The sequence below is a fragment of the Schistocerca nitens genome, chromosome 4 (assembly GCF_023898315.1).
Source record: "Schistocerca nitens isolate TAMUIC-IGC-003100 chromosome 4, iqSchNite1.1, whole genome shotgun sequence".
Taxonomy (NCBI): Eukaryota; Metazoa; Arthropoda; class Insecta; order Orthoptera; family Acrididae; genus Schistocerca; species Schistocerca nitens.
In genome coordinates this window covers 140560476-140572259 of record NC_064617.1, presented here as the reverse complement: position 1 = coordinate 140572259, position 11784 = coordinate 140560476, and positions in this window count along the sequence as shown.

Genomic DNA, 11784 nt, shown 5'->3' with positions numbered 1-11784 from the left:
GCTCTTAATTAGCTACGAGAAACTTCGAGGCCGAAATCTTTATGTATCCTTCGTTATTTAAAAAAAGAACTCTAGAAAACGAGGCAAGCAAACTTTGACTAAAGCAAATTCCAAAGTTAAATTTTTAGATGAAATTTCAAAATCTTTCGAAATTAAAACAAGTGTAAGGCGTAAGACTAAATTAATCCTATTATAATTTAATTACGTTTTGGAGAAAGTAGTACGAGAATGGAGGAAAAGAACAGAAGAAAAGGGAATGTATAGAGTGGAACTGGAAAAAAAGAGAGAGAAAATTACAACTGGCAGCTTAGCTATTGCTGATGATTTAGCAATCTTGGCAGAAAACCTACAAGATGCAGTGAAACGGATAAACCGTCTCCAAAAAACAAAAGAAAAACTGGATCACAATTTCGTTTAAAAAAACCGTACACATGACGAATGTTAATGGTGCACCAAAAAATATGAACTCGAAATAAAGAAAAATAAAGTATCAAGTTTCAAATAGTTCTTCTTCTCGTTCTTCATCTTTAATGCCCTTAATCTTTCAAGCGTCGGGGTAACCTCGCTCATGTCCGAGGCTACTGTTAGCAATTGACGCTGCAACTTCAGCAAAAATTTTGTATTATTTTTACTATTTGATATTAGCCGTACAATAAATTAATGTATGTATTCTATGTTCATGAACGGCGTCAGTCACTCACTTCTGCATCAACTAAAGAACCACACAGCGTGCTAGGGAGTTATAAGAGAAGCAAACCACGTCTTCTGAATAAACATTGTATTGAAGAGCGACAGATTTATACATATTTGGCATCTGTGTATATTTCTACATTCAAATCTACTAGTAGCAACTGACACCGCAAATTCGGCAACAAAGTTTTGTATTATTTTTACTATTTGATATTAGATGGAGAGTAAATTAACATATGAATTCTATAATGAACGGCATCTGTTCCTCGCTCCACGCACAGTGGAAGGAATTTATAACAAAAACAAACCAAGACACGCTCAGAAGGACGTTACTGCTGCTACTCTTTCGCTGGCGTGAATAACGCAACAAAAATAGAAAAGAGAATGTACTTACTGCAGTGCATAATGACACTCTGAACATCGTCCTGAGAACAACATTTAATAGCACTCTTCAAGCTAATCCAGAGGCCAATATGGATTCTCTCGCATAATCCTGACATATACTGCTGATCTCATCAATATGCATCGATAATATAAGCTTAGTACAGATAATCTGATGTGGTGAGGCTACTAATTTTAGAATTGTTAGTCTTAATAAATCCTAAAACTAAGGGGATTTCAGCAGATAATTATTCTCTTAACTGTGTTCCAGTAAGCTATTATGAGCGTATGCTAATGGATGTTCACAAAGCTCACTTCCAAAGGATCGGCGGACTAAATTTGTCATTATCCTCGCTGTGTTCTTCAATCTTGTATCACACAGAATCAATTAGGCTGTCTCTATCATACTCGTGTATACGTAACAAGTTTTTTCTAGTTAATCAGTTTACCGTCGAAATGCTATTTCTGTCGTTCAAGCCAGTGCAACACTTGTAAACCAGAAGTAATGGTCAACTACTCGATTTCACTTATAGTTCAAGAATACATAGCTAGTACTTTTGTACGACACACCTTGGCGTAAGTGGTCCGTTGTCTGTAATAAAGACAGAAAAAATCCGGATGATGAGTTGATTAAGTTGAAACAGGTTATGTGTACACAAGAAGTCATTTGGACTATATTATAATAAAGTATTCTATCACTGTCAACATCTGTATATTTGTAACCATCATTTCTAAAATTTTTGACTGCCTCTACTAAGCATATTGTCAGGTTTAAACTTGAAAGAAAGCAGAAGACATCACTTTTTATCTACACTCCTGGAAATTGAAATAAGAACACCGCGAATTCATTGTCCCAGGAAGGGGAAACTTTATTGACACATTTCTGGGGTCAGATACATCACATGATCACACTGACAGAACCACAGGCACATAGACACAGGCAACAGAGCATGCACAATGTCGGCACTAGTACAGTGTATATCCACCTTTCGCAGCAATGCAGGCTGCTATTCTCCCATGGAGACGATCGTAGAGATGCTGGATGTAGTCCTGTGGAACGGCTTGCCATGCCATTTCCACCTGGCGCCTCAGTTGGACCAGCGTTCGTGCTGGACGTGCAGACCGCGTGAGACGACGCTTCATCCAGTCCCAAACATGCTCAATGGGGGACAGATCCGGAGATCTTGCTGGCCAGGGTAGTTGACTTACACCTTCTAGAGCACGTTGGGTGGCACGGGATACATGCGGACGTGCATTGTCCTGTTGGAACAGCAAGTTCCCTTGCCGGTCTAGGAATGGTAGAACGATGGGTTCGATGACGGTTTGGATGTACCGTGCACTATTCAGTGTCCCCTCGACGATCACCAGTGGTGTATGGCCAGTGTAGGAGATCGCTCCCCACACCATGATGCCGGGTGTTGGCCCTGTGTGCCTCGGTCGTATGCAGTCCTGATTGTGGCGCTCACCTGCACGGCGCCAAACACGCATACGACCATCATTGGCACCAAGGCAGAAGCGACTCTCATCGCTGAAGACGACACGTCTCCATTCGTCCCTCCATTCACGCCTGTCGCGACACCACTGGAGGCGGGCTGCACGATGTTGGGGCGTGAGCGGAAGACGGCCTAACGGTGTGCGGGACCGTAGCCCAGCTTCATGGAGACGGTTGCGAATGGTCCTCGCCGATACCCCAGGAGCAACAGTGTCCCTAATTTGCTGGGAAGTGGCGGTGCGGTCCCCTACGGCACTGCGTAGGATCCTACGGTCTTGGCGTGCATCCGTGCGTCGCTGCGGTCCGATCCCAGGTCGACGGGCACGTGCACCTTCCGCCGACCACTGGCGACAACATCGATGTACTGTGGAGACCTCACGCCTCACGTGTTGAGCAATTCGGCGGTACGTCCACCCGGCCTCCCGCATGCCCACTATACGCCCTCGCTCAAAGTCCGTCAACTGCACATACGGTTCACGTCCACGCTGTCGCGGCATGCTACCAGTGTTAAAGACTGCGATGGAGCTCCGTATGCCACGGCAAACTGGCTGACACTGACGGCGGCGGTGCACAAATGCTGCGCAGCTAGCGCCATTCGACGGCCAACACCGCGGTTCCTGGTGTGTCCGCTGTGCCGTGCGTGTGATCATTGCTTGTACAGCCCTCTCGTAGTGTCCGGAGCAAGTATGGTGGGTCTGACACACCGGTGTCAATGTGTTCTTTTTTCCATTTCCAGGAGAGTATTATAACAAGAAAAGCGTTTCTGAAAAGGTAAATGTAGACACAAAGGAATAAATGACATTATCTGCTAGTGGGCATTGATTTAAATTGTAAGGTATCCAAATTTTACGGACCTTACACGAGCTTGATCCATAACGACAGGACGATACAGTATGAGATCTTGAGAAAATAATATATATTTATTTGCGTTAATGCAATAGTTGATAGTGGGAGTGAGTTAGTGGCGACATCTGAGCCGTTATTCATTCGTTGCAATGGTGATAATGACTTATTAGTGTTAAAAATACGAAAGATCAAAGTACACGGACCAATTATGGGACGTTCGTCGAACGTCACAAGGCAGACAACGCTTGCATTTGACTGCCAGGGTCATGTAATAGAAACCAGTTTTGTCACAGTACCAAAGATGTCAGTCGACATGATTATCGGAGCTGACTTCCTCAATCAACATAAAGCAATGTTCGATATGGAAAGAGGAAGTCTCACTTTAGGAGAAATCACCTTAAAATTCGGGGATAACCTGAGACATGAAGAAATGTGTGGAAATTATACACAGTTACAAATGAAAGTAGGGGGAAATATTGCTTGTCAGAATAATCCGTTATATCTAAAGACGAACGAACCACTGCCTCTGGATTTGGGAATACTTGAAGACATTTATACAGAGATCGTAAAAAAAAAAGTCGAAGTCTAGAGGGGTTAACAGATCAGCAATGGTTGGAATTAGATGGAATGTTACGCAAGCATGCGATTGTATTTGAACCGAAACCTGGAGCAATTCAAGATCTACAATACAGATTCGAGGTTAAGGACCATAAGCCTTTTAGAGTAGCTCCATATAACACCCCATTGAGTTACCGACGTGCTGTATTCTTGGAGGTAAATAAAATGGAACAAGATAGTTTTATTGAACAGGTGCCGTCAACTTATAACAGCCCGTTACGTGTCGTGGAAAAAAAAGATGGAACGATACGTTTGGTGGCCGAGCGGTCCTAGGCGCTACAGTCGGGAACCGCGCGACCGCTACGGTCGCAGGTTCGAATCCTGCCTCGGGCATGGATGTGTATGATGTCCTTAGGTTAGTTAGGTTTAAGTAGTTCTAAGTTCTTGCGGACTGATGACCTCAGCTGTTAAGTCCCATAGTGCTCAGATCCATTTGAACCATTTTTGAACGATACGTTTGGTGCTTGATTCCAGACAAATTAGCACAATCATACTCGTAGTTTCAGAAACATATCGTCCCGAGAGGTTAGAAGATTTGCTCCAACAATTTTATAATGTAAAAGTATTCTCGTCACTAGATTTAGCTTTTGGCAAATTGAATTAGTGCCTGAATGCGGGAAGTATACTCCATTTACTGCTTTTGGAAGGTTTGAAAGACTCCCCTTCGGATTGAACATTACATCCGCAGCTTTTATTTGAGGTCTAGGAAGTATTCTATCCAAGGAGTTACAGGAATGATTGAGATGTTATGTGGATGACATCCTCATAGCAGAGTCATTGTGGAGTAAAAACGTAATTAAATTCTGGATATCTTACTGAAAACACTTAAAGAGAAAACGCTCAGAGGCTTTCTGGGACTCGTACCTTTTTTAAAAGGTTCATCTGTATAGACACTCTAGCTACACCCAGATTATGCAGTTTAACTGGTAAAAACATTTCATGGATATGGGATGATGTTGCAGAACAAGAATTTCATAAGTTGGAATAGGCGTTAGTGGAAGCACCGATACTGTCACACCCAGATCTTACGCAAGATTTTTGTATGGAAACAGACAGCGCCAAGTCTGGTTTAGGCGTAGTGTTATTTCAACGCTACGAACAAGATGGACAAAAATGGTTCAAATGGCTCTGAGCACTATGGGACTTAACATCTATGGTCATCAGTCCCCTAGAACTTAGAACTACTTAAACCTAACTAACCTAAGGACATCACACAACACCCAGTCATCAACTACTTAAACCTAACTAACCTAAGGACATCACACAACACCCAGCCATCACAAGATGGACAGATGACACATAAGACCATTGCATTTGCGAGTCGTGTGTTACCAAAAAGTGGGAGGAATAATTCCATTACAGAACTGGAAGCTTTAGCGGTAGTCTGGGGTTTCCGAGTTAAGATATTTTCTATTCGGAAGGAAAACTATTGTATACACAGATCATACAGCTCTTGAGTGTTTACTCATAGCGAAGTTGGCACAGTGTAGGCTAGCAAGGTGGATGTTAATCTTGCAAGAGTATGATTTCTGCGTAAAACATGTCCTAGGACCAGCAAATACTTTGCAGATTTTATTTCCCAGTGTCCACATGGTGTAACCCCAAATAACACGATGTTCAGTGCAGATGAAGACCAAATTGGTATAAATTACATATGAGGAGTTCCTTTTGAAAACTATATAACAACAGCTTTCTCAAACATTTCAAACGAACAAAGCCGCAGAGGTGTTAAGGGTCAAACGTAAGTGGAAAGACAAGAACTCAGTTGACATTCGTCAGCATTATTTGCTGAAGAATGACGTGCTGTTCTACAGACGAGACCCAAGTACAAGTTTATGGACAGTATGTGTTCCTGATGAACTCGTGAACAAATATATATGGTACACTCACTTAATTAATGGGCACTTTGGGGCGAAGAAATGTTTTGTGAAACTTAAAGAGCCCGTACATTTTCCCAACATGGAAAGATGTATTTGGCAAATACTCAAAAAAATGTAAGGACTGCCAACGTGCCAAACGTGTTACTTTTCAGACTAGACCACCATTGTAACCCATAATACCGAATAAGCTAAAACATCTAACAGCAACAGATTTGATGGGACCGTTACCAAGGACAAGGAATGGGAACATGTTTATCTTTGTAATTTTAGAGCTAACATCAAAGTATATCACTTTCACCCCTTTGAAACAAGCAACTGGTGTTACGATCAGTAAGGCACTAAAACGTGATTTCCTCAAGCAGGTAAGGCATGTAGAAAGGTTAATTTCAGATAATGGGCCCCAATATAGATCTAAACCTTGGTTGGCGACTTTAAAAAGATATAAAATTGAACTCATCTTCATATCCCAGTACAAACCAAGCACCAGTTGTGAAGAACGAACGATGAAGGATATTGCGGCATGGTGTCATCCGTAGTGTAGTTCACGACATACCACATGGGATGCTTTACATCATTTACAGACTATTTTTAACGAAATGCCACAGAGTACTACACGATTACCACCAGTCACAGTGCTCAAAAATAAAAGACCATTGGATAGGGTAAAACAAGTTGTACAGTTCCCCCATCCAGAAGTTCATCACACCAGCAGATAATAAAATTAGCACTCGAGAACATTGAACGAGCAGCTGCAAAAAGGAAGCTCAGAGCAGACAAAGGTGCATCCACACAGGTATTCACTGTGGTACAGTTGGTTCTCGTTAGAACTCATTTATTATCTAATAAAGGAAAATAAGTTTGCCATAAATTTTATCCAGTTTGTAAGGAACCCATGTTAATTAGTAAAGTGCTTCATGCAAATGCGGTAGAATTGGTGAACCCAAGAACGGGAAAAAATATAATTCTACATCATGTCAGCCACATTAAGGCTTATAATGAATGATAACTGTTGCAGTGGTCATACGGCAGTTAGACATAAAAGCTAAAATATAAATAGATCACAGATGATACAGCAAAAGAATGTAGACATGTGTCAGGTAGCAGCAGATCTCAAGAGGCAAACAGGATGAGCTACAAACATGTAAATATTCAAATATAGGTACAATAATACTAATCATTTAAATCATCAAAGTGGGTTAGAAAAAATAATAAAAGAAAACTAATTTATGATGTACTAATTAACAAACTTACATATCATCAATCCATGCTCATTCAAAATGTAAAGGAACTGTTATAAAATGAAGTAACTTCATGCGTCAGAAATATGTTTTAATTTCTTCTGTAAAGTACTGAAAAAAACTATTTTAACGTTTATCTTGTATTATTCATGTAAATGTTCAAATGTAAAGCTCATAGTAAATTTAGATAAAAAAACTTGTAAGTAGGAGCATTAAGCAAAAGTCATTGTAAAACAAATGAAACAAAGAAGGCACACAACACAACATCACTACAATCGTCTGAGGAAGGAAGCCAAGCTGACGACAGAAGCATAAAGTTGACAGGTAGCTGTGGTCTGAGTGTGAGAGTTTATACGATTGTACAATACAGCATTGGTGACAAACCGAAGATAGAAGTAACGAATTTACTGTCGCATGCTTCACATTAATGCGGAGACCAAGGCAGGTGTATTTTGAAGAATACTGTCCCACGCCTCATCCCAACAGCGATAGGATGGGAAAACCCAGTAGGAGCGAGGGACACAAAGGCCACTCACCTGTGAGCAAGGCCAAGCAAACCCATTAGCAGCGACTCACAATAGCAAACTGTCTGCAACAACTCACTAGTACAACTTGACCATATCTCATAACAACATAACTGGTAGTCCTTCTGAATAACTTTCGCTTAATAACATATCCTATCCCTATGCCCAAGAAGTTCCAAGTTCCAAGAGAGAAGACATGAAGACACAGCAAGTAACAAAGAAAAGAAAGGGTCCCAAAATCAGGGCAGAAGACAGCAAGATTCCTTTCTAAATCCTATACCTTAAACCAGTATGAGATTTGGCAGAATCAACAAAAAGCAATATTCAACAAAAGCATGGCATTATTTCATTCTAACCTTCAAACCAACCAAAGGTGATCAAACCATGAAACAGAATACGCACAATGGGGACATCAAAATGTGACAACCATTGAGGGGCTACAAGCATCAACCCCGATGGCAACTACACCAATAAAGGACTATGCCATCTATGTAGTCACATCATAGCATTGCCTTGGACAAGCAGTTTGTCGTCAAAACAATGCAACATGGAATCGACCATGTAATGGCATTTGTGCTCGAACACTCAGAACTGTAAATATTGATAATCTTCATCAACACCATGCAGAGTCTACAACTGACTAGCAGTATCAACCACCTCTGATCGACAGCACCATCAGGAATCAAACCCAGCCCAAATTTTAAAGTGTAAATAGCGTTAGGAAAGAAAGTGGTGCATGTGACAAATTCATTGTAATATTTTAAAGAGTGCAAAAGTAATCACTTCAGGAAGGACTTGTGATGCCTGTAAATATTCAATCGTATTTGTACCACTCAGAATTTGTACTTTATGTGTTTCATTTGTATTCTGTAATTCTATTTCTAAATTGTTAAAGTATATTCATAGACGCCCAATGTTTTGTATTTCGTGTTTCATTTGTAATTTGTAAAAGTCCATTAAATCTAAATATATGTTAATAAGAATTTGTGTATTATAGACATCTTGGAAACATATGTTTTTAATGATAAATAATGTCAATTAATATAAAATTTGTGTTAATATGTACGGAAATATGAAAAATATTAACTATTTTAAATATATAATGCCCACTTAAGTACATAAAGGTATGTTTATGATGACAATTTTCAATAGTGATGTAGCATTTAAGTGTTGAGAGTAGATATATGATAAACAAACACTTCCTTAACTTCATTCATCTTTCACATTCATCAATATCATGAATGTTTGAGAATTGTGGAATGCCTGAAGTTATTGTAAAGAGAGAATCTAAAGGGTTGATGAACCATTTTAATAGAAGTCAACCACAAGTACTAGAGAAAAATGTGGTAAGATAGCCAAATAACTATCTATAAAGGACGGTAAAGCCATATAACAATCATCTAAATAGAAAATTCCATGTAAAGCATTACATTTCAAATCAAAATATAATCTTAAAACGACATCATCTAGCATAAGATAGACAAGTAGCTGGACAATGATTAAATTATTTGAAATCATAATTTTGCACTGGAATGAGCAATGCCTCAACCATTGATCACAGCAGCACAAAATTAATTCGAAAGGGACAGCATATGTAAGGTGTTCGGATTTGATGGACCTTACATGAGCTTGATCCATAATGACAGGACGATACAGTATGAGATCCTCAGAAAATAATAATTATATTATATCAACAAAAGGCAATTGCAGTTGATCTTATGTACCGAAAAGTAACAAAACGATAACTACCAATATATGAATTTTCATGAACAAACAAGTTAAAGGCAAAAGCATTTTAGAGTTGAACCAAGCAGGTGGTTAACGATATTGTAAAACTCCCATTTAGCAAGAGAAAGGCGAGCTTCAGCACAGAAAAGGATAACGCCAGAACAAGAAACGACCCAGCAAGAAAAATAAAAATGTATTCACCTCTAACGAGACAGTGAGTGGCTGAAGCCATACTTGGCAACACCGACACAACACAGTGGGGAGATCCCCATTATATAAAAGCATTTTGAGACCTAAAATTTTTATCTCTCTCTCTATTTCTCTCTCATCTTGCAGCGGACTGCACAAGTGTGTGGAAATAAGTGAGGGCGTTGAGAGTTTTTCTTTCAGCAAAGTGAGTTTGACACACTTCACGTATCGTGGCAACAGATAGCAAAGTGGTAGTTAATTATTCCTGCGGGAATTTTTGTAGGCAAAGAAATTGTGCACATTGTTCCAATCCATAGTGAGTGTGCAATAGCCATTATTTCGACTAGGGAAAGATTAACATTCTGCGGAATGCAGGAAAGTTGCAACTGAGTGAATTCAAAGGTCAGAGTAGGGAATTGGCGTTTAGGTTCCAGCACAGAGACAACGCCATTGCAGATGCTGCTTTGTAAAGTACCATTGCACATTAGGCCACAGTAAATGTTGAGTCTAGATTTTGCTCACTCCAAACAATTAGGATACTAACCTACCCCCACATTGCATGCTTGAGAGTTTTTTCATTGGTTCAAAAAGTAAAATTATTCTCCACCAAGAAAATCTTCTTCGGTATAACATTAATGCAAGGGCACTAATGACCTAGCTGTTTAGCGCCCTCCACCATAAATCATCATCATTATCTTTAGTGAATTGACCAGTTATGATAATGTAAATTTAAATGAGCTGATGAGGAGTTTTCATAATCATTCTTTCCTATGAAAAAAATTCATGTGTAGAGATAACGATTTTAATAGTCATCATTCCAATATGTCCAAGATTTAAATATTTTGTTGTTGAGTGTCAAAAGAAATTGAACATGATTGTTGTGTATCACTTGAACTCTGAAAGCAACAGTTGATAACTTATATATAGAATAAAAAAGGGAATAGCTGTTTTGTCTTTCTAAATAGACCCCAAACATTCACTTTCATTAATTCACCCATTCAATTTATGTGGCAGCAGCATTTCTAATGATTTTTGTTATGATCCGCACTTGATATTAGCTGCCTCACAGGACCAGGTTCATGTTTATTTAGAATGTCTGTTTGACACCCTGGGCTTGAAAAGACAATGGTTCAAATGGCTCTGAACATTATGGGACTTAACAGCTGAGGTCATCAGTCCCCTACAACTTAGAACTACTTAAACCTAACTAACCTAAGGACATGACACACATCCATGCCTGAGGCAGGATTCGAACCTGCGACCGTAGCGGTCGCGCGGTTCCAGACTGAAGCGCCTAGAACCGCTCGGCCACACCAGCCGGCCCTTGAGAAGACAGTTCAGATGTCTTGTCCATTTGCGCGCTCAGTGGTAAGCTAACTTTGCACATTAGTACACTCGCTGTGCAGACACAAAGGTCGGACGTACGACAAAATCAATGGGGAAAGATGAAAATTTTTGGCACACCGAAATTCTAGCCCGGCTCTCCTGCTTACTAGGCAGATGCTCTGTCTCTACACCTTCCAGTGACAGTGGTCATCGCAACTAGCTCGTCTCTCGTCAGACCCAAACTCTCAACTTATTCACACACTATAAATGTAGTGCCCTTGCCCATTATTCTCATTATTCGCGGCATTTCGCAGAATCCCGAAAGAGTCCGAGAGTGGTGTACAATTGCACTGAGGTGATCAGTTCAATAAATTCCAATTTTTTGGAAATTAAGGCACACAGCTGTAGTGCTAAGTAATTAAGTAACCAGCTCTGGCCAGAAATGGAGCATCCTCAGGTATAATGTGACATTAACCAGATGAGTGGCAGTTTACAACTACTAACAAGCATCATGCCATAAATCAACATGTTAAATCCAACTGTAATACTGGAGTACATATATCATACAGTAGGTAATGTGGTGAGGCACATTATAAGACTTACATTGCAGTGTCTTAACATGTACTTCGTCACATTATCTACATTAATGGCACGATATTTGTTGGTAGTCATAATTTGTTATTTATCTGGTTAATGGTGTCACATTATACCTGAGAATGGTCCGTTTCTGACTGGAACAGGTAGGTTAATAAAGTGACAATACAGCTATGTGCAAACAACGATTTTACGAAATCCCTAGAAGATGTAAATCATCGCCCCCTCAACATTGTATAAATTTAAGTGTTTAGAAAGCCTTTTCTGAAGGTATTTGA